Source organism: Pogona vitticeps, chromosome 2 (assembly GCF_051106095.1).
Source record: "Pogona vitticeps strain Pit_001003342236 chromosome 2, PviZW2.1, whole genome shotgun sequence".
Classification (NCBI taxonomy): domain Eukaryota; kingdom Metazoa; phylum Chordata; class Lepidosauria; order Squamata; family Agamidae; genus Pogona; species Pogona vitticeps.
The window spans coordinates 133,667,392-133,686,335 of NC_135784.1; the positions used below are offsets into that span (position 1 = coordinate 133,667,392).

General features: G+C 42.3%; 1 protein-coding gene across 4 annotated transcripts in view; it reads left to right on the forward strand.

Moving 5' to 3' along the window:
* Positions 1-18,944, forward strand: part of RHBDF2 (rhomboid 5 homolog 2) — an 81,109-nt gene that overhangs the window by 7,469 nt on the left and 54,696 nt on the right. The window contains exon 1 of one of the 4 annotated variants that reach the window (XM_072990485.2): positions 9,522-15,839. The exons of the other annotated variants lie outside the window; for them this stretch is intronic. The gene's annotated coding sequence lies outside the window, so the exon portion shown is untranslated. Of the gene's footprint in view, positions 1-9,521; positions 15,840-18,944 lie in introns of those variants that run through there. 4 annotated transcript variants of the gene reach the window in all.

Genomic DNA, 18,944 nt, shown 5'->3' on the forward strand with positions numbered 1-18,944 from the left:
TATGCTAGTCTCAGTTTTGTCATTTTTGCTTTTAGAAATTGCTCTAGGCTGATTTGATCAAGCACCCGTGTACTTATTTTTCTTGCAGTCCAGGATACAACAGCATGCTGGTACTCTTATGCTAAAAATGTCACCCTTGTCAGGTACATCACTATGGCATCATGCAGAAGTCTTTGGCAGAGCTTGGAACAGAAATGGCATAGGACCGAGTATTTCTTTTATGCATCTTATTAGACACACTTTCCAACCACTGTGGAATTAGGAACGTTGGCACAAATCTGCATCCCTTACATCAAGGATGGGGAATGTTTGTTGCTGTTGGACTGCAGTTCCCATAATCCTTCACCACGGGCAGCACAGACTAAGCCCAGTTGTGCTGGCTGTGGCTGATGGGAATTGCAATCCATCTGGAGAGCTTCATGTTCCACCCTCCAGCCTTTAATATAATAACAAGCTGTCTTGGGGCCATTGCAGGCATGTTTGCTGGTTTCATAGAGATCAGTGGTGCCATCTAAGCTGTTCCCAGTTGGGATTTGACTTATGTTTAAAATGGAAGTACTAATGCCTAACAGCTGTATATTGCTTTGTGGTGAATCTTGTTGACCTTATGTATCTGCTCTTGGATAAAATGACAGTTTCCCTAAAGAAAATGGAGGAAGAATATCTCATGCTAACAAGGCACTAAATTCTGACTGCTGTCCTTTATGAAACCTGATACTGTATAATACATTATTCTATTCCCAGTTGTTGTCTGCTGTAGTTCGCTTGCTGCAGCTTACTGAGTTCGCTTACTGCAGCTAATTTGCCCTTTAAACAGGCTGCTCACCACTGGTATGTATCTGTTAAGAGATAGCTACACTCTCTTCAGTGTGGATTTACAGGCAATAATGGAATTTGTTGCTTCAAGATGGACAATGGTACAGCATCCTCCATGTCCAAGCCTAAAGGCAGCAGGCTAGTTTAGCATAGCATGGCATGGAAGTGTTATATTTAGGACAGCCTGGCAAGGGGATTTTTTGAGTTGTAGTCCAAAAGTAACTTTTCTATACTCTCTGTAAAGGATAGGTTATGCACACCTCACAGTTCTCTCTTCCAACACCTGGCTGCCACTGCCCAGCATCTGATACCTGAGATAGCTGCCTTCTTCTGCCTGCTTTTGGGACTGGCTTGGGTTGCTCTCTTTTCCAAGGAGTGAATATTTTGTATAGCTGATAGATTGTGGAATTGTAGAGCTGGAAAGGAACTCTGAGGTTCATCAAAGTCTAACTCTCTGCTGAAGCAGGAAATGCTGAAGCATCCCTGACAGGTGGCCATCTGACTTCAGTTTAAAAATATTCAATGAAGCTTTTTTATGTTTAAAAATGTGTGGTTTTGTACTTTGTTAAGCAGCCTGGTAACATTTATTTGCAAGAATGTGTTAATTAGCACAACTGACACAACCATTTGTTTTTCATTTTTAATTTTTTTAAAGACAAAAACAAAAAACCCAATTCATGAATAAAGCAATAACAATTACATAGTATTGCATAAAAGATTCAAATCAAACCTACTAGTTCAAAGCATATCTCCATATATCATCAAAGATGAAGCCTGATTATATGATCAGGTTTGCAGATTTAATGAAGGGAAACCAGTTGTTTTTTAAATTCATTTAACTACAATTCTTGAAATACAGATTTGAGATGTGAATCTTTCCATGAGAGCGATGTACAGTACAATACGTTGATTAAAATCCTGTTGGTGCAGGTCTGCATGCATAAGGCATAAGGATAAGGATAAGGATAATAATAATAATAATAATAATGATAATAATATTAAGGATAAGGATAATACAGATGATTATTAAGAAATTTTAATTATTAAAAGAGTATTGGGAGTATTTCCTCATACAGTTAGCTATGCAATCTATGTTCTCTTGACTACTCTTTTCTAATACAGATTTATTAGATTGATCAAGTGATTTTCAGCTGTGAAAATTATAAACCTCAGACACCTTGTTGGGACTGTGCTGTGAGGCTGTCCTGATCAACCACCTTGTGTGAGATTCCACAAGGCTCACATCTGATAAAATGTGCTGTGAGAAAGTGGTGTGCCCAAGATATTTACATGAGGTTTGGTCTGATACTGTGCCTGACGTGGTGGTTTTCTCAGTCTGCAGGATTTGGGAAATGAACTCATAGCAACAAACGGCTATTGTGGGTGGCGTGATACAGATGAAAACTCCCTTCCTGCCATCTGGCCAGGAATTTTGCTGCATGTTTGCGTTTAGCATCTGATTGATTTGCCTATAGCTAGGATGCACATGGTAGACGGCTGGCCTAGGTGGGGAGGGTGCATGCACTGGGAAGGCGTAGATCAGCAACCTCTTGTTAAGAATAATACTTCAGTGATTAATGTGTGAAAGGAGCCACAACAGTTTCTTTGCACCGCAACAAAATGGTCTTTGGGTGGATGCTGTTTCTCTCATTAATTTTGGAGCCTGTGGTTTGTGCCAGTTTATTGGCAATTTATATGGAGGAGAAAAAGCTGCCTTTTTAGTCTATTTATTTCCATGTCAAATAAGCCTGTAATGAGCAGTTATTTGGCTATTAATGATGATGTATCATGAGTGTTTCTGCTTGACAAGATTTGACCTACTTATTAGCCTAGCCTCTGCAGACTTGTCAGAGTTGAGGGGGCAAGATTGCTCTTGGATTACTTGGGTATGTTATGTTTTTTTTTAAAGTCAACAATATTTTAGTTCTCCTTTATAATGTAGAGATGACTGGTTTGTGTCTAATCTAAGCCACCTTGGGTCCTTTTGAGGAGAAAGGCAGGAAGTGAATGAATGAATGAACTAACGAACTAACTAACAAACTAACTAATTAATAAAGGCTTTCCGCAGAATTTTCTACATTTGATAAAATGGGTACTAGTCTGTGAAAGCATATGTTGGAATACATTTATTAGTATTCCATGTGCCACAAAATATGCTTCTTTCTTCACCCCGTCCCCCATTCTGCAGAAGAGTCCCCTTACCTATAGACTCTGAATTATTTGAGAGGTTCAGTAACTTTTTCTTGTGTTGTACAATATTCATAAAGGACAGCAATCTGGAGCCTCTGTTCTTTGTAATATTCAGCTTACCACTTTTCATTGAAAGTTCAGTGACCATGCGGCTTCCTTTTCCAACTTCTGCTGTTATGATTGCCAGTGACATCCACCCAATTGTATACAGTCAGCTGTTCATTGATTTTGGCACCTTTAAAGGCTGAAAAAATATTACGTATTTGGCGTAAGTTTTCATTGATTGAAGTATCTCAGAAATAGCATGAAAGCTTATGCTAATAAAGTTCTTCGGTCTTTATTTAAAATGCCACAAGATTTTGTTTTTGCTGTAAGAGATTAATGTGACTAGAGTGGAAGCTAATTAATTGGGTATCTTGACCAGATTCTAAAAAAAAATTAATTGGCTTTTTAAAAAAGATGCCTACAATAAAATGTGGCCACTTGATTCTCACCAGGAATTCAATGACTGAGAGATGGGATGAGAATGATTTGATGACACAGAGAGTGTTTAGTAATGCCAGCCACAGGACATCTAGGCAAAGTATACATCAGTAGTGACAGCCAGAGGCTGTGATCACCAGCTGTTGCCTAAGGATGCTGTTTTATCCATTTTCATCACATGCATAGTGGAGATACATAGCTTCTCTTCCTGATTAGCTGCAAGTCAATGTTCACTGGGATCAGATGGAAGAAAATGGTTTGCCACAAAGCTGGAAGATCAGCTCTCAAACTGCCAGTCTTACATGATGGGGGAAGGGGAGGGGGGAGGAGGGAGGAGAGTTCTCAAACTCCAAAGGTTCTACTAGTGCCAAGCCCTGATTTGTCTTTTATGCCCAAAGAGAGTTGGCTAGACACCAGAGCTCTTCTGTGGCTCCTCTTCAACGAAGGGCACAGCCAAGGTATGCATGACCAGTGCCAATCTTTGAAGGGGTGCATGGGTCCATGGGAGAGGTTGGGCTTGGATCTTGGTCTCCCAGAACAAAGCTAAGGTGTTTAATCTACTAAATTGCCTCTGTGGAACATGTGAATGGAACAAAGTTCAATGTATTGATTTATGTTGAAGCTCAGAGCACTAATAGAGAGTTTGCCTGCTCCCCCATATACTGTCACCTGAATTTGAAATTGACCAGATGAGCATGTTGCTTGTAGCTGCTGTGAGGTCAATAAGAAGGGTAAAAGCCAGTTGTTAGTTGGCCCTTCCTTCCTCTGTTTCTTTGTCCCCTGATTCTATTTCCAGTTGCATGCTTTTTCTTAGACTTAAGAGTTTTTTGTTATGTGTATCAAGAAGCTTCTGACTTCTGACTATATGAATTAAGGACTTCCAAAAGGTCTTGTTGCTAGTAGTCCTGATCAGGTCCTCCAAATTAAAAGTAATGGTTTCCACTGCTAAGTCAGAGTGAATAACATGAGTGATATATCCGAAATCACCCAGCGGGGAGCCTGTTATGTGGTTGTCTTGGAAATAGGCTGATCAGTCTGAAACTGGCATTATCTCAGTGGTTTTGCCACTGGGCAGACTACTCAGGGCAACTCCTTTGAAAATAGGACGAAATGAACTTGTTAATATAATGATGAAGAAGATGTTTTTTGTGTGTAAAATGGAAAGCAGCTGGTGTGATGTGTCTGCTTATTTGTGTTTGGAAATTTGTTCTTGAGGGATCGAGTTTAACATGAGTTTGAAGGAAACATTGCTGCAAGAGCTGTCAGGATATGCTTGCCAGGCTGCTTTCTGCTTTTGAAAGGGCTCTTTTCATCTCTTGGGCATAGCTTACAGGACACTGTTTGCTGTGTGTGCAGGCGGGTAATCTTATGTGGCCAGGAAAATGCTCCCCTGCAGGTTATTAGAGGAAAGATGAAGAGAGGGGAACGGACCACACTTCCTCCATCCCGTTGGTTCTTTTATGGCATTTTGATGACCTGCTAGCCTGCGGATTTCTACTTTGAGTTGCAAGTGAGTAAATAGTGCCTTTTTCTGGAATGTATGAGTTGGCCATGGTACAGGAAGAAGAAAAAGCCCTTGGTTTTTATTTTTCACTGATGTTATTTGTGAAATATAGCTCAAACACAGGGAGTGGTTTGTAACTGTGTTCATGGACTGAAGAGAAACTGCTTTATGTCAACAACATCTGGACCAAATTGATGCCATCAACTTGCTCTCTTGGTTGGACAGTGTCACCGAAGCGACCAACATAAATTTGACCCAACTCCGGGAGGCAGTGGAAGGCAGGAGGGCCTGACGTGCTCTGGTCCATGGGGTCACGAAGAGTCGGACACGGCTTAACGACTGAACAACAACAACAACTTGCTCTCTTGGAAGCAATACATGGCACAGGAGAACCCACAAGCAGGCATGGATAAGGTTTATGCAGTGTTTCCTACTTTCAGATGTATATCATCGTTCCTTTCCTTTTCTATTGTTCAGGTTGCGATTGAGAGTTCCTTGTGTAACCAACACCCTTGCCATCTGTGTACAAGAAGGAAGCCTTGTCCAGTTTGAGGGAAATCGAGAAGGCCAATTCAGATGTTATAGACTGAGAGCCAGAATGGAAACAAGAGAGGCAGTATAGCGGGATGGCTAGGAGAACCTAGGTTCAAATGCCCTAGTCAGTGACAAGACTCTTATGATGCTTCTGAACCAGTCACTTTCTTTTAGGGCATCTTACCTTACAGCATACTTTTAGGGGGTGAGTTGGGGGTCTGTCTGTGGAAAAGAAGCATGTATGGTTTCCCAAGTTTCCTGGGAGGGGAATATGAAAACGTAATAAACATATGATCTGCAGCTGATGAGGCTATAAATAAAGGACCTGTGTGTACATAGCATAGGATTTATCTTTATTTTACTTTGTATATAGAAATTGGGTCTGAAACAAAGACTGAAATCCAGAAGTAAGCTGCAACTAGAGTAGGCCCATTAAATCAATTAGGATTTGGTGAATCAGTTCTTCCCCAAGTTCTATTTATTCAATTGGCCTACTCTAGTTGTGACTCACTTTTGGGTTTCAGCTAAAATGCTGCAGTTTGCAGAGCTCCTACTCGTTATTTAAGTCAACCAACCAGTGTTGCCCTCTTCCATGGCATTCTGCTTCATTTTTGCTTTTTGCTTACTTATCCATTCTCCCCCCCTGCCCAACAGTCTGCATGCTGTGGCCACTAAGCACACACAGTCCTCACTGGTCTGTTTTGGGACAGCCCCTCCTCCCTCTTTTTCTCTTTTTCTCCCCCTCCCTTTTTGCAGTTCTGCTGATTTTGTTGCTTTGGGGGCCCATCAAACTCGTGTGGTTTGCTCACTCAGAGGTGGCTGATTATAGGTGGTGGCCTTTGTAAATACGGTAGGAAATGGCTAGTCCCCAGCTCAGTCAGGTTGATCAGAGAGTAAAAAGAAACTCCAAGATGGGGCTGGGAGGTGGGGGTGGAGAATGAGAGGGAGTCCAGGTTTCGGTGGCCAGCCACCTGCAGTGAAGATTCTTCTCTGTCTAATGTGTTGCGCAGCTCTGCTTTTCTAACTGGTTTTTCAGCCTTGCTGCGAGTCTGACTGGAGTGCCACCGTACAAGTGGCTTTCTTCCCAGTAAACCAGACAATGTCTTGGAGACCTAACTGGCAGAAAGCTGATTCAGTACAGACATGTCATTGTGTAAACTCGGTATCCTGGGAGCATGGGGTGAGAGGACAGGCAGTACTCTTTGGCATATGAGAGGTTCTGCATTCCATCCAGAGCGCTCTTTGATTATGTGGTAGAAACGTGAATAGCTATCTTGATCGTCAAATCTTTACCTAATCGTGTGTGTGTGTGTGTGTGTGTGTGTGTGTGTGTGTATGTGTGTGTGTGTCAAGGGAAACCAATACCAGAGAGCAGCATATTTCTGCAATGAGCTTGCTCATGAGTTGCACTGTCAATATAGTATTTTTTCCTTTATGAGAGAATATTTACAAAAATAGGACTATATGAAATGTGTGAATTCTTCTGTGTCAGAGATCCATGAGTAAGGATGGAGGGACAGGGATCTCGTATTTATGTCCCATCATGTGTGTTTGTTTATACCATGTTTCGTGTATCAACTTTATTTCTTGGAGGATAAGGCTTTGTCAGAATCAATCTTTCCTGCCCATAATAATCTACCATTCTGCTGCTTGTGTGTTTTACAATTGCATTGCCTTTATTCATTTCCCTTACTATTTAGAACTGCTGGATAGTTCAGAGTTTGGAAGTTTGATTCCCCACTGCACTTCCTTAACAAGGGCTGGACTTGTTCACCCATAGGATCTGTTCCAGCTCTGCTCTTCTAAGCTGACAATTTCTCCATGGCTCACCCTCTTGATCCAATAAATTCTTAGCATCCTTCGATAAATCCAGATTTCAGAGGCTTCTATCTTTTTTCATCGTTGCTGATGTTAAAAGCCTAAGAATACATAGTGCAATATGTATTCCCCCATTAGCCTTCTAAAAACATGCATTGAACATCTGAGTTGCTTCCCCCCCCCCCCCGTTCACTTCCTGGTAAACTTGGAGCTGCCTTTTACCTCAAAACTGCAAAACCAGCCTGATGATACTGTACAGTATTATGTATGTTATTTGTTAGGAGGCTAAAGTGTGGGAGATTGTCTCGTTGCTTGCCCTTGCCAACTGCCTTGCAGCCTAGTGTGTCTATAAACAACATGTACTAATGGAAATTTCAGATGTGGTGGCGGTTCCCCCCCTCCCCATACCCTTGCAACAGCTGTTGGACGCCCAACAGCTGTTGGATGTCTCATTTTCCACAGAAGTGGGTGTTGTCTGGCATTCTGCTGTCAGATTGGGAACGCGTTTGTCACACATTCGCGGAGTCGCTATTCTGCTCAGTTGTCCCCTGTGTCACTGTGGGTTGTGGCGCATCCAGTGGACTTTATAAGCCAGTGACACAAGCTTGTTGGGTGTTCACACAGGTTTTGGGAGGTACTATTGATTTCCTCACACCATCCCCTTTTAACACAACTAGGGCCATGTAGTGAATATGTTTATATGGCAGTTTGTTTCTTTTGGGGGCAGTGATCCACACTGTAACGCAGTCCTCCAAACAGTGAGTTGTGGGGTGGATTGAATCTCCTTTTGTGAAACAGAACTAATGGGGAAAAGCAAAAGAAACTGCTGGTACCTAATACGGTGGGGATGTTCTAACAAATTTTTACGAATTCAGTATTTATAATTATACTGCAGTGTTTTTGGTATATGTGATTCCTAGTAGTGGCTGCTACCAGACTGCAGATGGTGAGATGTAAAGTGTAAATTTACACATAAATATACATTTACATTTATATAAATAAAAATGTACATGCATATACATGTAAAGTATGAACTATAAACATATGATATAATGTAGTGTTTCTAAGACCACCTGCAAAACTGAAAATGAAAGTCAGACTCTTTATATAAGCTATTTTCTTTCAGAATTCTTTTTGCTGTTAAAAAGTACCTTTGAAAATAGTGCTGAATTTAAGATGTATGTGAAACTTTTCCTTTGACTTTACCACAGAGGTTCCATATGGTGAACGTTAGCTCCCATCATCCTTAGCTAGCACACTCACTCAAGCGTTGCACATTTTCTACCCCTGCTGTACAGTACTGCATATTGAAAGGCATGAGCAAACATTGAGGGGGACCAAGGACCTTTTCTGTCCCATAGCTTGCTACATACTGTATTTGCAGGCAAGAAACGAGATTGCACCAAAATATTAAGAAGAAATGCATTTTTTAAAACCGAGGTTGGGTGGTCCTCTGTGGGGCATGCTTTAGCTGTGGATCCCTTGCACTGTGGGGTGGACTTCAAGACTCTCTGCATCCCTCCCGGCTTTACAGTTCTGTAGACACAGCCTTCTGTATCCATGTTTTCTGCTGCTGACACTAGAAAGCCCCAAAGAGAAGACCCATCTATCCTGGCTTTGATAGTAACCTAGTTTTGAGCAGGGTGAGGAAATTGCCTTATGCAGTAGCATTAGGATGTCTTGAATGGCAGCAGGTTGTGGGTTATTGTAGCTTTCCAGGCAGGGAGAAGTGTTTGTAGGTTTTGCTGTGGCCGGAATTGTTTGGCTTTATGTACTGTGTACCTAGCCGTACGTGGGTGGATGGGGCTGTCATTTGCTGCTGTACCTCAAGCAGCAAAATGTTTGGGGCTAATCCTGGCCTTCAGGAACATTTTAATGCTTTTTCCCAATATGTTATTGTCATGCAAGTGGCTAGTCTTTCCCTTTGTAGAGATAAAACATGTTGGTTGGTGTCTTAGTGAGGAGGAGAGCTTCCATTCCTGTCTACTAGTATTCTGGCTAAGAAACACAAAAGTGCTTTGTTTCTACTTCTTCTTTAATTCCTCTGGATAGGAATAATATTTAAAATAGACTAGACTGTTCTAGAGTTACCTAGAATATAGGTCTCCAAATGTTTGACCATGAAGCCCACACCGGATATTTTCAACATTTTTGAGGGCTGAAGGAACAGGAACATGCACGTGTACGCCCGCCCCTGTACATGCATGCACCCCCTGCCTGCCCCCGCATGCATGCACACACGCATGCTTGCCTGCCCCCCGCACGCACAGATGCCCGCTCACATACACACACGTCCCCCCATAAGCATGTGTGCACACGGGCTGAAGGAAACAGGCTGGATAAAATGGCAAGGCAGGCCAGATGTGGCCCGCAGGCCATAGTTTGGAGACCCCTGAGAACATTCATAAACTAGGCAGGCCTTTCCTGTGGAAAGACTAGGACTAACTAACTGTGAGACTTTCTGCTTTTGTCCTGTTCTGGGCCTAGTGAATGTACACAGAAATCAAGCATTTCTCCAGTTTTAAGTATGATATTTCAGAGTACTGTGTAGATTTTTTTCCCAGCACCTAGCAAGAAGAGGAAAGAACATGTGTTACGTGAGAGGAACGTAATTATCAAACCACCGGCGCTGGCAGGTAGCCCAGAAGCAAGCGTGGCACTGGATACTTCCAAAGGGTTAGATTTCATCTGCTGTGTTTATGGGGTTCAGGTGCAGCATGAAGGCGAAGGGACGGTCAGGTTTGTCTTTGGTACCGTGTGGCTGCCTGCCCCCACTCTACTTGCTTGTCCAGCCCTTCTTCGTCTTACTGTCTTCTTCTTGGGTGTATACAGAAGGGCGTGATTTCTGTGGCGGAAGAGAGTGAAACGGCACTCCAGGCAGAAAAGTCGCCAGGTATCTCGATGGGCGGCCAGTTTCCCCACCAAACAAGGCTGTTACCTGTGTATTTTAGGGGAGGGGAAGGGAGGAATTGAATAGGCTCCGGCAACAGTTCTGAGGTGGACGGACCTGTTATTACTGCATCACCGCCTGAGCTTGCTCAGTAAATGTGGATTGAACAGTGAGATAAAATGTGTTGAAATAGTTACTTTGTTCATGCTGTCATGCATAATTTCACCAATGCAATCTGTGCAAATTAATCTTGAGCCACTAAAGCTGCAAACCGGAGCTTGCTTACGAGGGAATGGCCAAAGTGTTGTTAATGCTATAGTGTAAATGGTATACTTGTGGCTGCAGCTTGTCTTACAGGATCAGAAATCAGTGTAGACATTGTCCAGGACTGTGTACTGAGTCCTACAACTCAGAGCATTACAAATAATGTTGACACTGACTTTGTCATTTACAGCAATTTACTATCAAAAGTTATACTAGCCCAGCATAGGATCCTGGCCAATAATACAGTGGGGTTACATTTAAATAAATATGCACAGGATTGTGCTGTTATGTAATGACTGCTTTTCTTCCCTACATCCCACATTTGTGATACAAGTTCACTACCATAAGTAATTAAGTTTATAACAAAGTCCCAGTTATGAGTCTCAGTCAGTCATCAGAACAGGGGCCAGTAAGGCAATCCAAGTAAGTTTTATTTTGACTGAAATTACCTTTTGAGAGGTGTAATATTACTGGATGTCAATCATGTTGTGGGCACGAGTCCACAACTATCTGGAAGTATCCTATCCAATCAGAGACAGGGTTTGATTACTTTATTGCTGGTGCTGTGGATTGTCCGAGATTATCCTTGTAATTCATGGGTTTGCATGAGTTTAACCTTACATTATTAGCTCCGGGCTAAGTATTGTCATGTGCTGCCTGTAAATCTAGCTAACTGTTGGCCTGCCTTCTTTGCCAAAAGAAATAGTTTGGAAGTAGAGAGAGAGAGTGTGTGCAAAACAATCTGATAACTCTATTCAGTTTCTCCAGAATTGCTTTGGAGGATCAGAGGGTGGAAGGACAGCTTTAAAAGGCCATCTGTGGTTACCATGGGCTAGAAGGAAACTTGGCAGAAACTGACTTCTGACAGTGGCGGCCTTGACTTGAACTGTGACATGTTGTGTCAAGTAGCAAAAAAGAAGGCGGTTCTCACTTGGGGATGCCTTCTTTTGTGCTGCCCTTGCCTAGTCAGTCATGGGCTTCAAGATTTAGGGATTGTGGATCTTGGCAGTCAGAAGGCTATCACTCTCGGCATGAACCAGCTGCAGGCACCAACAGGCCTCGACTTGTGTGACTGTTTCACAGGAAAGATGAAAAAGAGCAAGGCCAGGCCTCCCTTGGGGCAAAGAGATGCCGCAGGAGTTGTCGCCTCCTAACCATTCTTTCCAGGCTGTCAGTGTCTGAATGTAGTATTTAAAGATGGTGATAGGATGGTTGGAGAAAGGAATAGGAACTCTCTTCTGGTGCTGCACACGATCACACTGTGGTTTCCGGCCTCTCCAGGTTTTGGAAGGTGGCCTTCCAGCTTTCTCTCCCTTCTCCTTGAAAGAACCCAGAAACTTCAGAAACAAAAAACTTGAACCTTGGAACTTGTCTGTTCTGGCTTTAAGGCAAGGCAAAGGCAGCTTAAAAATGGTGATGTACGTAATATAGACAAAATACTAGATAAGTACTACTCTGGGCTTTTATTTATGACTCCTGAAACTTCTCTCCCCCCCCCTTTCTCTCTTCAATAAATACCATGCTGGTATTCATCTCCGGGAAGTGGCCTGAGAAAGGTGGGTCTTACTGAATGCTTCAGTCTCTTCCTGGTACAGTATTGTCACAAGAGGGAAGATGGTTACTGTGTTTTTAGTTTTATATTTCAGTAGAACAGTTTTAACTGGGAAAAACTGGGAGTTCTGACCCAATACATTGGAGGTGTTTGCTGAAGGACATTGATATCTTGTTCCTTTGCAGCTGATGCATACCTAACTGACCTGCCAGAGAAAATATTAATAAATAAAATTAGTGTTATTGTCAATAAAGAACCTGTATTCTATTTTTGTCTAAAATACTTAGGTGCATTGAATGGAGTCTTTAAGTCAATTTTGGGATGTTTCCTCTTATTAACACCCCCCACCCATTACTTTGGAATTATTTAAAACACTGGTTCTCATCCTTTGCCCTGGCAGATGTTTTGAGATCCTAGCATCCCTGACCATGTTGGGTGGGATTTCTGGGAGCTGAAGTCTAAAACATCTGGAGGGTCTTATCCTTCCTCTCCTTTCGTGACTCAAACATTGGGGGAAATTGCAATATGTATGCAATTTTCTGCTTGAGCAAAAGAAGTATTGTACACATTTAGATCCAGCTCCAGATCATTTAGTCCAGCATCCTGTTTCTTGGGAGTCCACAGTAGGGTGACAAGGCAGTGTCCACCCCCATCTCATCTTAGTAAAGTTTGGTGATCTGGATCTGGATTTTCATGGCCTGGGGCATAATGTCTGCAGAGGGACAGGTGCTCACTGTTGTCTTGGTGTTGATCTAATATGAGTGTTGCACATGCTGTCTCATATGAGGACTGGCTTTATCACGGTCAAGAAATTTCTCTAAATTCTAAGCTCCAAATTCAATTTCAGGGATGTTATTTGCAGAGGGGGTACATTCTAAAGGCAAATGCATTGGGACCAATACTAGCATATTTATCTTAAAATTTTAATTGCCAGTAATTAATGCTTAGTGGATGAAGTTCAACGTTTCAGAGTAAGGACAATCTCATGGAGGACACATCCTATGAGGATTCTCAGAGCACTGTATTTGGTCTCTATTATCATTGTCAGCTCCAGAGAGAGCCCAAAGTTCCTTGACGTTGGACAAACACATTCCAGATTTGAACCCAAGAGTGACTAGATGGCCAATATGTGCCTTACTCTGAGTGCAGAATTTTGTATTTACTCTGTGTGCGAGTATAACTCATGTAAAAGTTTAACAGTTTTAAAAAAATTGTCTAGTTTACTTTCACAGGTAGCTCAGTAACTACTCAGTGGCAAGCTTGAATGTTTCCCATACTAATAGGAGAACCAATTACTTGCTGCACCATCACTCTTTCTGGAAAACTGTTATCCTTATCTCATTCTGAAGACTTGTGTGCTAAGATGGAACACCCTCTTACTTCTGTTTTAAGCATTTCCCAATCTGTCTGACTCTAAGTAACTGCTACTTTTTGTCTCTTAAAACTTCTCACTAAGCAGCAGGCCTTCCTCATTCTGGTGATGAAGCCACTCTAGGATGACGCCTAATAGAGCTGGGACTTGAACGGCTCAGTGGCATCCTCTTTCTCAAACGAATTCATGATTTTGTGTCCACGTGGACAGTTGTCCTCCTCCCCTTCTTCTGTGTACTGTACTGTGAGTTAGGCAATGGTGACCTTATTACCGACTCTTTGTCTTGTAGGTTATGATGAGAAAAGAGAGATGTATTGCCAAAGCTTCATTAACATTCCCCTAATGATATACAGTAGTTGGAGAAACGGGCTACATATTAAAAATATCAATCAAGAAACAGCTCTATTTGCATTGGGAACCTTATTTAGACATTGTGATGGCTGTGAAAATCAGCCTTCTTATACTTTCCTTCTTGTCAATCACCGTTAGAATGGAGTAGGGGAATTGGCTATGTCACAAATAAAATTCAGAGGAGAAGTTGTACTAGCTCACCTAGACGGGCAAGGATGGGTGAGTTCCTCATGGGGAATTTCCATCTTCCTGGTGAACATGACAGAGCCTAATTGTGAAGAACCAGCTATCTTGCAATAGCTATGTCTCTAGGGATGCTCTCTGACAAAGGTGCCAGATTGGTGGTAGTCATGGCTATGGGTTGGGTTGAAAGACCATTCTAGTGCTTTCTGCATTATGTCTGTGTCATTGGTTTCAGATTTCATTTGGAAATCCTGAAATGTTCAGCCTACTCAACAATGACCCCACCCCAAAAAAGCAAAAAACTTTTCCAAGAGGTAGCTATATAAATCCTACCCTTAATGGTTTCTCTCTGAGGCATAGTAGGGCTGCTGCTGTTAACATTAGTATTAGCTAGACTTTCTGTAAAATGTTCCAGGCAGTCCTTGAAGGAAGTCAATGCCATGCTTGTCTTTGAGAAATAAAGATTAGTTATGTTGATATTAAGATCGAACAGCATCAAAATCAGAGGTCAGAAGAAAGAATGGGAAAATTCTGGGTCCTGGAATACTGAGCTCTGCCGACAGCTGGTGTCTTGGAAGAGTGCTTGTATCGCCTTTTCCCAAGGTGTTTCTAGAAGCTGGATCTTGACTCTAGTGGGATGGCAGCTCAGCCCACTGAGTGTAGAGAAGAAATGGCTGAAGCAAGTTCTTCTTGTGCTTTTCCCAGTACATGTCCAGATAATGATGTGAGTCAGATCTTTGCTGATGTTCCCTATCAACACTCCAGAGGGATTCCAAAGGATTTGAAGTGTCCACCTAGATCCCCCTCTTTAAGTCACTTCTCTTTAAACAGAGGTAGGTTGCTTCTAGGCAGTCAAAGGCTCTCTTGGAGAAACAAAGATACTAAGGGTTTTGCCCTGCCAGCTGACTACGCCTCATGCTGGATTCTGCTCTAGATGTTCTAGTTGGGATAGGGAGGTAATCTTCCTGGTTCTTCTCTACCTTCTTACCTCCCTCAATGCCATCTCTCATGTGATGGTCGTGGGTACTACGTACTTTCTGACCAGATTACAAGGGAAAGGAGGGTGCTGTTGGCAGAGGGGAAATCATTGAAGATCATCATCTCCTCCCTTATTCCAGCAGCAGAAACACCCTGCTGGATCAGATGGCTTCCAGGCACAGAAGAAACCCTTCTGTCCAGGACAAGCAGATTCTGGATCCAGGCCAATCTGAAGCTAGCAGCTTATATTAGCTTGCAAGTAATTATACCAATTAGTGGTAGGAGATCTTGCTGATTACGCTGTGTGGATTTTTGTGCTGATTACTCTTTGCTGGAGTTGCGTACATGCTAAATAAGCTGCTGCTTTGGGCTGAAGTTGTTGTGGGTGTTTTTTTGTTTTTGTTTTTTTAAATCATAGCATTTCAGGCTTGGGATAAAGAGCCTCTCAAACTTGGCATCGTTTAGGGCGTCATCATGTCTTCATTGAGCTCTTTGTGGGAGCATGAGGTGGAGTCAGCAAGATGACGGAAAGCACTGGCAGTGGAAGTTTTGCCATGTCCAGAAATATGTACATATATAGCTTAAGGAGGAGGGGCAAACACACAAGGGGAGAATTTGTGTTGAAATGTTAGCACTGACATCACCACCGCTAAGTTTAACCACACTGAAACTTCCTCCCTTTTTTTTTGATCCCTGGAGAGAAAGAAAAAGGCTGGCTAGCTAGACTTGAAAGCCTCCTTTGACAAGGCAGCCTCTCCGCCACTTGCTCTTGCCTAGATTGCCTGTTATCATTGAGAGCAGAAGCTTGGTGATGAGACATGTGTGTCAAGGAGGCCCTCGACAGAACAAAGACAAGTGGTTCTTTGGGAGCAGCTCACAGAGAATGAATTTGACAGCGGTGACGGTGACGTGCGGGCTCACTTGTATCTGTTTTGTCCCTTGTGGCCAGGGTGGTGACATTTTTTTTTGAAAAAATAGCTTTTCTGGCTGCTGGCTCTATTTAACTTTGCTTTGCACTGACTTAGGTTGCAGGAGAGGGGAACGTATAGCGTCTTTCCTGTCTTTCCCGTTGGTTATCGTAGCCTCTTCCCCTTTTCTCTATTCCATATCTTGCTCCAGCACATAGAACGGTGGTAGTGGAAACCTGCTATCTTCTGTCTGAACTGTGTTTTAAAGCTGAAATTTGTCAGTCTCTTGCGGGGTAGAAATAGTTAATGGGAATAATGTTCCATTTGCTCCAGATACTCCATTTAATATTTGAGGAGGCAAAGGCGGCGGCGGGGTGGTGGGTGGTTTATCATTGGATTCTTTCAGTAATCTCTCCTTATCTCAGTAGGCATGTTGAACTCTTTTGGCACCGTGCTGGCAGTGACATTTATGCAAACAGTTGAGGCCAAGGGAAGTTATAAACAAAATGTACACTAAATAATATTTGGATTGTAATCATGTGTAGTTTCCTGAGCGGATGTGCCATTGGAAGTGTTGACACTTGCTTCTGAGTAAATGCTTGCTTCTGAATAGACATCTGTAAAATTGCCGTAGTGCTATGTACGTGAGGAGAAAGGAATCGGTGCAAAACTTCTAGTTATGTAAACTCCCCTTTCCCTCCTCCTCCTGCCATATGACCACAGGGGAAAAAATAAAGCAGCCTTCTGTTTCACTTTGCCTGGTTCTTGGCTTGTCACATACAAACCATGAATTGTGGTTTAAGGCCTAACCCAGTTTGTTAAACGAGTCGGGTTTTACACTTTGCTTGTTCAGCGATTGACTAGTTTGTTTTTAAAACATAATCCCTGGTTCCCATATAAAGACAAACCAGGAATTTGACAAAAGGAACATTGGTTTAATCTTTCTCCTGCTTTTGAAAGAAGAAGAGGGAAAGTGTGTGAAGATAAGGGGTTGCTTGGACTTTTTATTGCTTGGGCTCATGGCTTTATCCGCAGTTGCTCTGACAAGAAGGTTCCTTTTGGTGGAGATAGCTTTGCATGCCAGTTTTCAAACGGAACATACCTTGTGCTGCTGCTGATGGAACCCACCTCAGCGATTTTAAACAAGTCCTCCCTCTCCCTTTGTTGGTGGACGAGGTTCCAGAAGCACTTAGCTTCAGTACTAACAGGAATGAGCAGCCACCATGGTCCATCTGAAACTGACCAGGAAAGGTGAATAATTTTTAAATGTGGGCACTGACTAGTGGATAGGATTAGAATGGATTCTCTTGGTGGCCAGAACTGTTGGTTTCTGTTGCAGTGCCAGAGTTTGCCAACATTAGCACCCACCAGACCTTTTAATCTGGATTTACTGGGGCATTTCAACAAACAACTGGTACAAAATTTTGCATTTTTATGATTCTCGGATGGTAGTTTCAGAAGCAAATGTCTATTCTCCCTGTCCCACCAACCTCCCACTCCCCAAACTCTGATTGGTCAAAAGTACACAGGGTGTTTTTAATAGAAGCTGGGAAACCAATATGTTCTACTAAATATATTGCCAGGAGTTCCAAATGTATCCTAAGCTGTATGTGTGAGAGTGTGTGTGAGAGAAATGCTTTTATTATGTTCTGTCTCAGGAGCTCATATAATTGTTAGCTTCGGGGCATTGTGCATCCTGATTTGAAAGAGCTGCGGGCACCCTTTGCTATTTTGCTTTAAGCAGCAAAATCATGTAGACCAGTCCTGTTGGTTGCTGATAAATTTGCTTACTGATTCGATTGCCTTTCTTCCTTTCTCCAACTATCCTAAACATTAAACAGAGCAAATAAAACATGGTCTGAAATCCTGTTGCTTAGTATAGTTAGTCGCACCTAGGGTTGGCCCATTGAATCAGTGTGGATTGGACGAGTGAACTCTTCCATAAGTTCCATTGATTGAAATGGGCCTACTGTAGTTGTGACTTACTAAACTGAATGTCAGCTGTAAGATCAGTAAAGAGCAGCTGAAACCTAGCAATAAAAAAAAATATAAAAACCTTGTCTAGCTAGTGAAATGACCCTTAAAAATGACTTATTTAAGTTTTGGTAATGTTGCTTATCACAGAAAATCTATTTACAGAAAATACTTCCAGGGAAACATTTTGTGTAATCATCACTGCCTGCCAACTAAGGCTAAGATTTTGTTTACTTGATTAAGTGGGCTCTGACTCATGAATGCATATGCCAAAAAAATGTGTTAGTCCTTACGGTGCCACAGAACTCTTCAACTGCCTTCTGACCTTCTCTCGTCCTGGCAGGTCATGGTCCAACAGATTATTTCTAGTTGTCTTTTGGCCAGAGATGAGAAAAATGAGTCTTCTGGACTGCAGCTCCCAGAGTGTCACAGCCAGCCTGGTAGAGGCAATATTGGTTGTGGAGGACTGTAGTCTAAAAAAGGAACTTTTCCTACCTCTGCTTTTAGCTCCACTTCTGGACCTTGGTATGTGTGAAAACAGCCTCCATTGATGTATGAACGCACATAATAATCATACTCTATTGGGACCCAGCTTTCAGAAATTTATGTCCAGCATGTGTATGCTTGTAGGCCTGTTTTCCACGCTCACCCAATGCACAGAGGTTGGGGAGGCTCAGCACATAATCATGATCTCTTTCCTTTAGTTAACAAAAGGTATGAAAAGAAGTGTGATAATAGCATTATGATCGGAGATAAGAGAAAATATCTTTATTTAGGTGAAATATCCTAATGGCTTGATACATGGCCAAGTACAGTTAAATCCTCTTGACTAATAACTGCTTTTGACCAGGATTTCTTAAAATGCTTCCTTAAAAACACACACACACACACACACACACACACACACACACACACACACACACACACACACACACACACACACACACACACACACACACACACACACACACACAAAATGCTTCCTTAAACACACACACACACACACACACACACACACACACACACACACACAGAGAGAGAGACAGAGACAGAGACAGAGACAGAGACAGAGACAGAGACAGAGAGAGCAAACAAACCTTTTCATAAGCGCCATCTCAGAATTATTT